The sequence below is a fragment of the Theropithecus gelada genome, chromosome 5, assembly GCF_003255815.1.
Source record: "Theropithecus gelada isolate Dixy chromosome 5, Tgel_1.0, whole genome shotgun sequence".
Lineage (NCBI taxonomy): Eukaryota > Metazoa > Chordata > Mammalia > Primates > Cercopithecidae > Theropithecus > Theropithecus gelada.
The window spans coordinates 184,969,101-184,982,965 of NC_037672.1; positions in this window are offsets into that span (position 1 = coordinate 184,969,101).

The window sequence follows — 13,865 nt, forward strand, 5'->3', positions numbered from 1 at the left end:
GCGTGGTTTCTGTTTTTTTTTTTTTTTTTTTTTTGGCCAGATTCTGCATGAGCATCTTCTATAGAGAAGCCTCCTGCGGGTATCGACAGATTCTTGCATTTTGATTTTTTGTTTTTCTCCACTTCTTATTCATTCTTTAGAGTTTTCACGTTTGACTACTGGTAGTTAATTGTGTCATCGTGTGGTTGAAGTTCGTTCCATGAAGTTAGTGGTGTACCCCCTCTCAGTATTACCGAGGCTAATACCAGGTACTTACAGATCGTAACCTGTGGCTTTCCACTGTAAGGAGATAAATCCTTCCTCAAAGGAAATCCAACACATAGCACACACATGGATAGTTGAAATTCTCATCCAGCCTTTTGTTTATCCAGCATCTATTTGATGCCAGTCTCCATATATATGCACAGAAATGTTAGAATGCAACGTGTGGAGAAAAAGAAAAATACCCCAAAACACACACACACACAGTCCCCTCCCCTTGGGTCACTTTTTCTAGACTGCAGGTTGCTATGTCAGTTGAATTAATCATGACCGGTACTAAAAAAAATGTAAGAGATTTGGGCCAGGCGTGATGGTTCACACCTGTCATCTCAGTACTTTGGGATGCTGAGGCGGGCAGGTCATTTGAGGTCAGGAGTTTGAGACCAGCCTGACCAACATAGTGAAATCCCGCCTCTACTAAAAATATTAAAAAATTAGCCGGGCATGGTGGCTCGTGCCTGTAATCCCCCGCTACTCGTGAGGAGGAAGCAGGAGAATCCTTTGAGCAGGAGGTGGAGGTTGCGGTGAGCTGAGTTTGCCCCACTGCACTCAGCTTTGGCAACAGAGTGAGACTCTGCCTCAAAACAAACAAAAAAAGATTCAGGGCACTTTTTCTGCAGCAAAGCTAAGAGTGTTTCATCAGCTGCATGTCCCATGTCATGTCAAACTGTTTCTTCCAGTGGGTCGTGGTCAGTGGTATGAAAAGTACTGACATAAGGGAGTTACGGTTTAATCCAAGAGACAAATTCCAACACTAAGGCATTGAAGGAGAGATACGAAGAACTGTGAGCTCATTTATCAGAGGAGGAATTTAATTATCCAAAGAGATCTGGACATACTTCCTGGAGGAAGCTGAAGCTGAAAAGGCAGTAAGTGGAGTGGATGCCCTTCACCCTGAGGTATCTTCCATTAATCCCTGCAGTTCCCTTCTAGAGGTAACCATTGTTGGGCAAATAGATAAACGCAAGCTTGCTTTCTTCTTCAGAATGATGGGTGGTTTAAAAGGAAAACTATTACCAAGTACGAAACAAATAAATTATTTGTTTCTTCTTTTTTTTTTCTTTTTCCTTTCTTTTAATTTTTTTCTTTGTTTCTTCTTATCATCTAGATGTGCCTTTGGTCTTGTCCTTTCAAAACCTTGAGGGTTTTGCAGAGGTTAGCGTTTGACATGATGGTTCCCATGGCTCTGCAGTGGACCTTCCTATATCGTATGTGAATTTATATACAGGGTAGGGGACCACAAGGGTAGTAGTTTTATACGTAGACTATCTGGAAGGTTCGTATTTATAAAGCCAAACCCCAAAATAGGTTTTCTTAAACTTTTAAGTTTGTTTAGAGTTGTTATATAATTCTAGCAAATTTTACCACTCAAAGACCCTTATGCTTGGTCTCGTTTACAAAGCTAGGCCATTTTATATAGTCAGGTTATAGTTATCAATTAATGTAGTCAATATTTTTAAATACTTTAATTGTCTGACTTGAAAAATATCCTTCCTCAGCACAAAATTCTTTTTTTTTTTTTTTTTTTTTTAATTTGAGATGGAGTTTTGCTCTTGTCGCCCAGGCTGGCATGCAGTGACGCGATCTCCGCTCACCACAACCTCCGCCTCCTGGGTTCAAGCAATTCTCCTGCCTCAGCCTCCCAAGGAGCTGGGATTATAGGCGCCCACCACTATGCCCGGCTAATTTATGTATTTTTAGTAGACACGGGGTTTCACCATGTTGGTCAGGCTGGTCTCAAACTCATTACCTCAGGAGACCCACTCGCCTTGGCCTCCCAAAGTGCTGGGATTACAGACATGAGCCACCACACCCGGCCCAAAATTCTCATATGATAAATCAAACTTATAAAAATAGTGAACCTGATATTCTGAAACATCACAATGCTTTGTATATATTTAAACCTCAACTTAGAATCACAACTCTAAATCAATGACTCAATTGTATGTTTTACAATGGAGTTACTTGGCTATTTCCATAGCCAAGTTCTCCTAAATCTCACAAACAAAACGAAATAGATTTTTACATATCTAAAAGTATGGAGAGTCTGGTTATGGTACTTCTTTCAGTTAAAAGGCACTAGCCTTCTAGGGAATCACTGTCATTGGGCTGGACATTTCACTGGGCATGAACTCTAAGGCTGCAGATACCCAGGGTGCTTCTGTTCAGCACCCACCAAGGAAACTAACCTCCCACCAGATGATGTTGATGAATCCCTTCCTGTGTGGTTTTCTGGTGTTTCTTTTGCAGCTTGAAGTGACATAATGACTAGATATGTTTGTAGGATGCTGACTGGGATTTGGTCAGAAGCCCTGGTAGGTGCACTGAATTCTTACCACAAGCTTTCTGTTCATGAAGCTCAAAACACCGCTCTCGGTAACATACACATGTCACTTGATAGATTTTGATTTTCTTGGCTCTTTTTTTTTGAGATGGAGTCTCGCTCTGTTGCCCAGGCTTGAGTGCAGTGGCGCGATCTCGGCTCACTGCAAGCTCCACCTCCCAGGTTCCCGCCATTCTCCTGCCTCAGCCTCCCGAGTAGCTGGGACTACAGGCACCCGCCACCACGCCTGGCTAATTTTTTGTATTTTTAGTAGTGACGGGGTTTCACCGTGTTAGCCAGGATGGTCTCAATCTCCTGACCTCGTGATCTGCCTGCCTCGGCCTCCCAAGGTGCTGGGATTACAGGTGTGAGCCATCATGCTCAGCCTTTTTGACTCTTAATATACTCAAATGCCTTTTTCATTTAAATCTAGAGTTTGATCTTGATGAAATACTGCATTTTTCCATATATAGGCATTTCTGCTACGTGCAATGTATTTTCTAAAAAGCAAACAAAAAGACACCCCACTCTGCCAAATAATGTATTAAAATAATAGTGCTTCCATAAGAGTTAGAGTGGAACACTCAATCCCTAGACAACTCAAACCAGATGCTTACAAAATGTTAACAGCCCTTAAAAAAAAGCCACATGTAGAGTCGAAGACACATAAACTTCTAACAACAACAAAAACAAAAATACCAGTAACTATTGAAACTGCTTTTTTAGGAAGTGAGAGTTATTTGATAAGAAATTTGGGAAAGGGTTGAGGCTGCTGAGTTAGGGTGCCAAGGACAAGATGCACATAGGAACAGCAAAATCCGCATCTCTATGACAGAGTATCTGGTCAAACTGAGCCAAGAAGAGTGCGGTGTGGATGGCCATCGCGATCTCATCATAGCAGAGAGATCACCCCACTGAGGGCTTGCTGCACTTGGCTGCGTTAGTGTTCTCTGCCTTCGACTGCTCTCACTTACAACCAAACTTCAGTGTGCCAGGGAAAGGTCCTGTTGAATCAACATGACTTTCTTGTCATACTAAAACAAGTCCTTTATTTTGCATTATAGAAACATGCTATTTTTAGCCCTACAGTTGATTTCCAATCCTCGTAGGACAATTTCCAAGGATGTTTAAGATCTATTTGAACTTTGAGTTTCACCTGCCTTCTATAATCATGACAATGGAGACCCTCCATTGGACATTTTCTTCCTGGACAGCTACCTGTGATCTAGTCTTCAGCTACCTTCTGTATGCCAGGTTATCTCTAGTTTAGGTCCCTCTGTTCATCTTCAGACTCATACGTATGTACATACCAATCACTGGAACTCTCTATTCAGATATTGTGCAGGGCATCTCAAAGTCAAGGTGTCCAAAATGAAACATATACATATATATACACATCACTCTCTCCCCATGTCAAAGGCAACCACGTCCACTCGGTTGTTCAGGAATACCAGTATTGTCTAGGAAAGACTATCTGCTTCGTATTTCTATAGTTAATTACCAAGTGTTATTATCTAAGACTTTTTTTTCTTTTTTTTTGAGATGGAGCCTCGCTCTGTCACCCAGGCTGGAGCACAGTGGTGCAATCTTGGCTCACTGCAACCTCTGCCTCCTGGGTTCAAGCAATTCTCCTGTCTCAGCCTCCTGAGTAGCTGGGACTACAGGTGCCCGCCACCATGCCCGGCTAACTTTTGTATTTTTAGTAGAGACAGGGTTTCACCATATTGGCCAGGATGGTCTTGATCTCCTGACATTTTGATTTGCCTGCCTCAGCCTCCCAAAGTGCTGAGATTACAGATGTCAGCCACCGTGCCTGGTATATCTAAGACTTTACACAACATTAAATTCCACTTCTGTCTATCCCACTGCCACTACCCCAGCCCAGCTTTTAGCTGAGAACTGCAACCAACTATCAAGTTCTCTGACAGTGTAAACTATTTTGATCCCAACCTGACGCCAGTCAAAAAAATAAAAAATAAAAAATAATCTCTCTCCCTGCCGGTCTTCTGTTTAACACTTCGGTGGATATATATTTACTGTGGAATTAAGTAAACGTTTTTTAGAGTGTAAGGCCCTGCCTATTTTCTCCCAAATAACTTTTGTTGATGAGGAGCTTGACTTACTCCTCCTTCCAGTCCTTCCTACATAATAATGGTGCCCTCTGAGCCTTCTTGTTCCTTCAAACCCTATTAGGGTGGAAGAAGTGACACTTGAGTAGAATCCTTAACTATTTCTTTGAAACTGTTTCTGGCTTTGGTGCTTTGTATCCACTACAGCCATTTTACCACAGTTTCTAGATCATGACTGTCCAGTGACTTTTCTGACTCTTCCATGAGGATAGTTTCCTTGAGGCAAGAACTCGTTATATTTTCTGGCCTTTATATAGTTCGGGTGCCCGCATTTGGGCAAATCGGTGTTTACACCGTGGTGAGGAGAAGCTGCAGCCTGTGGCCCTGAGCTCACTGAAGACCCCTCCGTAATCACGCGGCCGTCCTTACTCGGAAGCATACTCACCTGTTCATTTTTCTCTGCCGAGGCAGTTGTCCGCTTGTGAGACCGTTGCCTTGTGTAGAGAACTCAGGATTTCTTGGGCCTCATTCTGAAAAGGATAACTATTATCCTCTCTTGGAGGTTGCTATGCTAGAGCTATGAAGTCAAAAGTAAGCATAAATTTAGGCATGAATTAGAATGTGAAAATTAGCATTACCGTCAGTCAAAAGGGGGCTTTTGGGGCTTCTGAGTCTCCATTGTTGACAGGTCAGGGATAGAAAATGAATGAGCTAATGGGAATTATTTTGAAGACACCATGTCTTAAAGAAGGAAAGAATGATTAAGAATGAACCCCTGAAATTTTCTTTTATTCTTTTTCTTTCTTTCTTTCTTTTTTTTTTTTTTTTGAGACAGCGTTTCACTCTTGTTGCCCAGGCTGGAGTGCAATGGCACTATCTTGGCTCACTGCAATCTCTGCCTACCGGGTTCAAGCAATTCTCCTGCCTCAGCCTCCCGAGTAGCTGGGATTACAGGAATGTGCCACCATGCCCAGCTAATTTTGTATTTTTAGTAAAGACAGGGTTTCTCTATGTTGGTCAGGCTGGTCTTGAACTCCCGACCTCGGGTGATCTGCCTGTCTTGGCCTCCCAAAGTGCTGGGATTACAGGTGTGAGCCACCATGCTCGGCCTGAACTCTTCAGAGAAGACAGTCTTACCTTGAAGATGACTTTTGCCTTCCCAGTGATGAATTTTGAGAGAGACTTGTGTTGCTGAAACAGAACACCAGTCTCACACAGGAGCATCTGATCTGTCAACACAAGCCTTCAGGCTTTTTGGGTGCATCTCACATGTGCTATTCTTGAAATCCGTTACATGACATCTCAGATGCTTTGCCATCTCAGCCATCATCCCCTAAAGCACAGTACACCTCGGAGCACAGGTGCCATCGCCAGGCGTTCCTTTCCATCTCCTCAGAGGCACTCGCAGCAAGGTCTGCGTGCACCTGCAATTACAAGTGGTTTGATCCAATGATGTGAACAGATGGAGGAAGTCAGCTCTTTCTTGAAATCTGGTAGATCCAAGCTATAGCCTTCATACTTTTCAGGGAGGAAGAGAAGGATTAAGGAGAGAAAAATCAATAAAAACCACTCATCTTGACCTGATTTTTTGCAGCAACAGGAATTTGTCTTTAATGTCAGCTCACGATCACATTCCTTCCTCTTCTGAGTCACACTTGCCATTCTTAGCCTGTGTAGAAGTTGTCTGGAACTTTCCTCCCTCCACCCGAGACCTCCCTCAGAATGTTACTGTCTACCGGCATTCATGCTGGGAACTCTCATTTGGAATGAGGGGACGGAGACACAGTTTTGCTAAGAGGCAGAGTAAAAGCCTGTCCCGGGAGCCAGCCTGCAGCTGCCTGGGAACCCAGTCTTTGTGAGGTGGTTTTATTTGTGAAAGCTGTGATTCTTAACTTCGTAACTTCATTGCGTGTTAGAATCACCTGAAAAGTGATAACAATTCTGATTCTTTCTTTTTTTTTTTTTTGACGGAGTCTCACTCCACTGCCCAGGCTGGAGTGCAGTGGTGCCATCTCGGCTCACTGAAACCTCTGCCTCCCGGGTTCAAGCGATTCTCCTACCTCAGCCTCCTGAGTAGCTGGGATCACAGGCGCCCGCCACCATGACTGGCTAATTTTTTGTATTTTTAGTAGAAACAAGGTTTCACCCATGTTAGCCAGGCTGGTCTCAAACTCCGGACCTCAGGTAATCCGCCCACCTCAGCCTCCCTAAGTGCTGGGATCACAGGCATGAGCCACCGCGCCCGGCCAATTCTGATTCTTAAACCTGTGGCTCCCAGACTTCTGTGTGCTGGACTCAGAATCAGCCGGAGGGCTCGATAGAGCAGAGTGCGGGGCCCACCCCAGAGCCTCTGACTCCACAGGTCTGGCGGGGGGCGGTCTCAAGAGTTTAAGTTCCAGGTGAGGCTGACAGCCACCCCCGGAGGGCTGCAGGCTCATTAGGATGCTCCACTTGTTTACTCAGAACCCCTGGAGATGGGACTCGGGCTCCAGGTGGCTGTAACTCCTCAGGTGATTCAGAGGCCCAGGTACGTTAGGGAGTCACTATTATAAGGGACTGTGGAGTTGAAAGGGGACATGGCGGGGCGTCTATCGTAGAAGACAGAGCCGTGAAGTTGTACTGAGCATGTGGCCTCAGCGTCCTGGCCCAGCTGTGGCCCCAAAGTATTCCTTGTCCCCCCAGATGCAGATGCTCTGTCAGTGAGAATTTCAGTCTTCTGGGGTGCTTTTCCTCAAATGTTCTCGAAGTCTTCCTTTAGATTCCCTCAGTTTCAACCTTGCCCGCCCCGCGCCTCACAACCCCTTGAAGGCATTCAGCGCTCAGGCTCCCAGCCATTCTCCCCAGAGAACCTGACGTGGTGCTTGGTGATTGCCATGAATTCCCACAGGCCTGACTTCCCGGCTCGATGTAAAACCATCCTTCTTTTCTAGGGTTCTCTACGACCCTACGGCACCCTAGCTTAACACATTTCCTTACATCTTTGCACCTCAACATCCAAGGAAGAGAGACGGTGGAAAAGGCTTCAGTTAGCTTTTTCTCGAGAGGCTTCACTCACTCCGGTTTTTTTTGTTTTTTTTTTTTTGTTTTTCCGAGACGAGTTTCACTCTTGTTGCCCAGGCTGGAGTGCAATGGCATGATCTTGGCTCACCGCAGCCTCCGCCTCCCAGGTTCAAGCGATTCTCCTGTCTCAGCCTCCCAAGTAGCTGGGATTACAGGCACGTGCCACCATACCCGGCTAATTTTTGTATTTTTTTAGTAGAGACTGGGTTTCTCCATGTTCATCAGGCTGGTCTCGAACACTGGACCTCAGGTGGTCTGCCTGCCTCGGCCTCCCAAAATGCCCGGATTACGGGCATGAGCCACCGTGCCCGGCCTTGCTGGCTCCTTTTGAAAGCCCTGTCATAAACTCACCTAGAAGTAAGCGCTCTCTTCTCTGGCCTCACCAACTGTGGCTACAAGTAATCAACCAGCATGGGAGGATCCATGGCAGCATCCAGCACCAATTATTATTGGATAGTTCAGGGATCCGGGGACCTCAGCCCATCCACTGTCAGGGACCGACTTGACAGGATCCTTGCCCTTCTGGTCACAAAACTCAAGGAGTCTGGCTGCCAACCAAACTCCGTGAGCTTTGCATTTGCGGCTCATTCAGTTCTGTGGAAACGGCAGCCTGGCTCTGCGGTTGATAGCCAGGACTCTGAAATCAGGCCACCTCTGGGCCGTGCGCAGGGGCTCACGCCTGTCATCCAAGCACTTTGGGAGGCCAAGGCAGGCAGATCACAAGGTCAGCAGTTCGAGACTAGCCTGACAAACATGGAGAAACCCCGTCTCTACTAAAAACAAAAAAATTAGCCGGGCATGTCGTGGGCACCTGTAATCCCAGCTGCTCTGGAGGCTGAGGCAGGAGAATCGCTGGAACCTGGGAGGCAGAGGTTGCGGTGAGCAGAGGTTGAGCCACTACACTCCAACCTGGGCAACAAAGGGAGACCCCGTCTCAAAAAAAAAAAAAAAAAAAGCCCCCTCTGTGAATCTAAGACAAGTCACATAACTAGATACTGTTTTCTCATCTGTCAGTGGGGCAGGAACTGACGTCCGCCTCACGGGGTCACGTGTTGAAAGTGTGGAGAATGGTGTCTGGCATGAAGCAGGTGCCATTAGAACAACTAGTCTCATGTTTCTTTCCATTAAAGATCCTATTTTTTGCAGTGGGGGTGACTGGTAGAGTCTTATGAATAAATGTTAAGATTTCCAGGCCAGGTGCGGTGGCTCATGCTTGTAATCCCAGCGCTTTGGGAAGCCGAGGCAGGTGAATCACAGGGTCAGGAGTTCAAGACAAGCCTGGCCAAGATGGTGAAACCCCATTTCTATTAAAAACACAAAAATTAGCCGGGCGTGGTGGCAGCCACCTGTAATCCCAGCTGCTTGGGAGGCTGAGGCAGAAAATTGCTTGAATCTGCAGGTAGGAAGTTGCAGTGAGCCAAGATCGTGCCACTGCACTCCAGCCTAGACGACAGAGAGACTGTCTCAAAAAAAAAGATTTTCCTAAGAAAAGCAAAAAGTGGACTTTCTCATTAAGGAAGTTGTGTGCACTTATAGTCCCAGCTACTTGGGAAGCTGAGACAGGAGGACCCCTTGAGCCCAGGAGTTCAAGGCCAGCCTGGACAACATAGCAAAACTCTGTCTCTACAAAAAAAAAAAAAAACAATAACAACAAAACAACAAAACAAAAAACAAACAGATGAGGAAACAACGTGTATATACTTAAACATCTGTTTCCCTATAAAATACAAGTTTAATGTGGGATGATGATTTATTTCCTAATATACTGGGTGTATTACACCACCTAGAACTTAAAAGGTTTTTAATAATTCCTGCAGACGTAAGTGACAGGCGTCTCAAAGGGGATCATATGATAGAAGCAAGACACAGAACAAGTGACCATGTCTTTCAAGGGTTTTTCTAAATTAATCTGCCATTATTCTTCACCAATATTAAATTCTATACACATGGCAATAATTCAAATTATTTATCTCTAATAATCTCAAACCCCAGAATCTGCATTAGAATGAGGGAAGAAGTTAGACTCTAACTCCTTCTTTTTTTTTTTGAGACGGAGTCTCACTCTTGTCACCCAGGCTGGAGTGCAGTGGCGTGATCTTGGCTCATTGCAACCTCTGCCTCCCAAGCTCGAGTGATTCTCCTGCCTCAGTCTCCCAAGTAGCTGAGAATACAGGCGCCCACCACCATGCCCGGCTAAATTTTGTATTTTTAGTAGAGATGGGGGTTTCACCATGTTCGCCAGCTGGTCTCGAACTCCTGACCTCAGGTGATCCACCCACCTCAGCCTCCCAAAGTGCTGAGATTACAGGCATGAGCCACCATGCCTGGCCTTAGACTATAACTCCTAAATGTCAACCAAGTGTTTAAATTCTTATTTGTCTTGTTTGTTTGAACTGCTTTTCAAAGTTTCCTGCCCAGGCTCCCCAACTTACACAATTTCTTTTTGACTTGCCCCTCCTCCACCTTTTTTTTTTTTTAATCTCTTCAAGAGACAAGTATATAAAGCACCCAGCAGAAAGCCTGAAACAAGGAAATGTTCATCGTTTAACGTTTATTAAAGCAAGGGGATGAACAATATAGCCTTTATTCTCCAGAAACAAACAAAACACCTCCCCGTAAATCCTCAGGGAAGCTACCTGGATTGAAGCTCTTGGAGAGCGCCTCCCAGTGGCCAGCCTGGGCAACTGGTTGAGAGTGGCTGGGTTCAGCACACCAGGAAACCCGTGCGCTTCCAGTTCCCCGACCCTTCCCCACACGTCTGGCCCCATGTCTTGCTGTGTAATGTTAAAGGCGAATATTGTCAAGCTGAATTGGGTCTTTTTTTTTTTTTTTGAGACGGAGTCTCGCTCTGTCTCCTGGGCTGGAGTGAGTAGCCGGATCTCGGCTCACTGCAAGCTCCGCCTCCCGGGTTCCCGCCATTCTCCTGCCTCAGTCTCCCGAGTAGCTGGGACTACAGGCGCTGCCACCTCGCCTGGCTAGTTTTTTGTATTTTTTAGCAGAGACGGGGTTTTACCGTGTTCGCCAGGATGGTCTCGATCTCCTGACCTCAAGATCCGCCCGTCTCGGCCTCCCAAAGTGCTGGGATTACAGGCTTGAGCCACCGCGCCCGGCCCGGGTCTTAATTAAATATTTAATTTCAGAGATAACAAGAGTGTTGCGACTTTTTGTTTGTAATATTTTGACTCACCATCAATCAGATTTCGTATTTTATTTCTGAAATATTCAGTTAGTTTTCTCACTCCTAAATAGTAGCTTATCTCTTCAGTTGAAATACGTGTTAGCCCTTAAAGGTCCAGCTCGAATGCCATTTCTCCAAGAAGTTTTTTATAATTGTTCCAGCAAGAATGTCATGTTCCCGCCACTAAAATGCCAAAGCAGTTAATTAATTTAAATTCTACCACTCTCAAGGCACACGTCCTTTCATTTTGTAGATTTTTCTTCTTCTTTTGCACACATATCTTCTGCTCCCAAAGAAGAGAAATAATTTTTAGTCACTTTCAGCACTGAGCTCATTGCTGTCTGTATAATAGAGGCTCAATATCTATTCGATAAATAAATAAAAGCTGCCATTGAAATTGCAGACTACTAAAAAATTTTATTATATCACAGCTGAAACCAATCTTCAGAGACAATTTTATCCTTAAAGCTGAGGAAAATTGCTTCATTAATTGGCTTACTCCAAGTCACACCTCACATTTCTCAGCTCCTACTCCATTCTCCAGTATTTCTTTACTGAAAAAACTGCTGACAAATTATTTAGAGTGTGTGTGTGTGTGTGTGTGTGTGTGTGTGTGTATTTGGAGACAGGGTCTTGCTCTGTCACCCAGGGTGGAATGAAGTAACAATCAGCTCACTGCAGCCTTGAATTCCTGAGCTCAAGAGATCCTCGTGCCTCAGCCTCCCAAGTAGCTGGGACTATAGGCACACATCTCCACACCTAGCTAATTAAAAACAACAACAACAAAATATATATATACACACACACATATATATATATAGTAGAGACAGGATTTCTTTATGTTGCCCAGGCTGGTCTCAAACCCCCGGTCTCAAGCTGTTCACCCACTCTTTGTTTTATTTATTTATTTATTTATTTATTTATTTATTTATTTGAGGCGGAGTCTCGCTCTGTCGCCCAGGCTGGAGTGCAGTGGCCGGATCTCGGCTCACTGCAAGCTCCGCCTCCCGGATTTACGCCATTCTCCTGCCTCAGCCTCCTGAGTAGCTGGGACTACAGGTGCCCGCCACCTTGCCCGGCTAGTTTTTTGTATTTTTTAGTAGAGACGGGGTTTCACCGTGTTAGCCAGGATGGTCTCGATCTCCTGACCTCGTGATCCGCCCGTCTCGGCCTCCCAAAGTGCTGGGATTACAGGCTTGAGCCACCGCGCCCGGCCTATTTTTTTATTTTTATTTTTTTATTTTTTTTTGAGATGGAGTCTTGCTCTGTCACCGGGCTGGAGTGTAATGGCACAATTTCACCTCCTGGGTTCAAGAGATTCTCCTGCCTTAGCCTCCCAAGAAGCTGGGATTACAGGTGCCCACCACCATGCCTGGAGAATTTAAAACATATTTTTAGTAGAGGCGGGGTTTCTCCATGTTGGCCAGGCTGGTTTCTAACTCCTGACCTCAAGTGATCCGCCAAGTGATCCACCCGCCTCAGCCTCCCAAAGTGCTAGGATTATAGGTGTGAGCCACTGAGCCTGGTCTCCCCGACTCTGTTTAGTACCTTCTCATTTTTCCCTCCCCCTTGTCCCTGGCAACCACCCTTCTACTTTCTGCTTCTGAATTTGACTATGTCAGGTAACTTGTAGATGGGGAAGCATGTGGTATTTGTTCTCCGTGCTTGCCTTATAGTATAATGTCCTTAAGGTCCATCCATGCTGTAGCATATGACAGGCCTTCCTTTTCAAGGCTGACTACTATTCCATGGTACGTATAGATCTCATTTTCTTTATCCATTCATTCCTCAATGGACATTTAATTGTTTCCTGATCTCCACTATTTGTTTTTTAATTGTTTTGAGATGGAGTCTTACTCTGTTGCCCAGGCTGGATTGCAGTGGCACCATCACAGCTCACTGCAGCCTTGACATCTTGGGCTCCAATGATCCTAACACCTCGGCTGGACTCAGGACCATAAGCATGGACCACTACACCTGGATAATTTAAAAAGAAATTTTTTTGTAGAGACAGGGTCTGGCTGTGCTGCCCAGGCTGGTCTTGAATTCCTGTCCTCAAGCAATCCTCCTACCTTGACCTTCCAAAGTGCTGAGATTACGGCATGAGTCACCATGCCTGGTCCCTCAGGACGGATCACCTGAGGTCAGGAGTTCGTGACCAGCCTGGCCAAGACGGTGAAACCCCGTCTCTACTAAAAATAAAAAATTAGCCGGGTGCGGTGGCACGCGCCTGTAGTCCCAGCTACTCGGGAGGCTGAGGCAGGAGAATCCCTTGAACCCGGAAGGTGGAGGTTGCAGTGAGCCAAGATCGCGCCACTGCACTCTAGCCCGGGTGACAGAGCCAGACTCCATCTCAAAAAAAAAAAAAAATTCTGTCTCAAAAAAAAAAAAGCTATTATTTTAAGTATACATTCACGGAAGTCCTCTCCCTAATTTCAGAGTATGTGTTTGACACCTGTTGCGAATTCTCTTTCCTAGAAATATATAAATAAATAAGGTGAAAAAAGCAATAAGAAAGGAAATAATATGAGTAGAAATTCATATTTAGAGGGGAAAAAATAGACACGCCCCCTCCCCCCCAGCATACACACACACACACGTATCCTGTATGTATCTACCTGGAATATACTTTGGTGCAAGTTGTGAGATAGAGATCAACTGAAAGTATTTCTCCAGATGACTCCCCGACTTTCCCTGAGCTGTGCTGAGTAACCTGTCTTTTCCAGACTGGTATGAAATGACAGATGTACAGATGACCTTTGAACAACGTGGGTCTGAACTCCTCAACATGGACACTTATACATGGATTTTTCTCCATAAAAGTTACACCAGGAACGCCTGCCTCTCCTGCCCAGCCTTCCACCTCCTCTACCTGCCTGGCCTCTGCCACCCCTGAGACAGCAAGGCCGGCCCTCCCGCCCTCACCCCCTCACCCCCTCCTGCGCAGCCTCCTCAACGTGGTCACGGCAAGGGT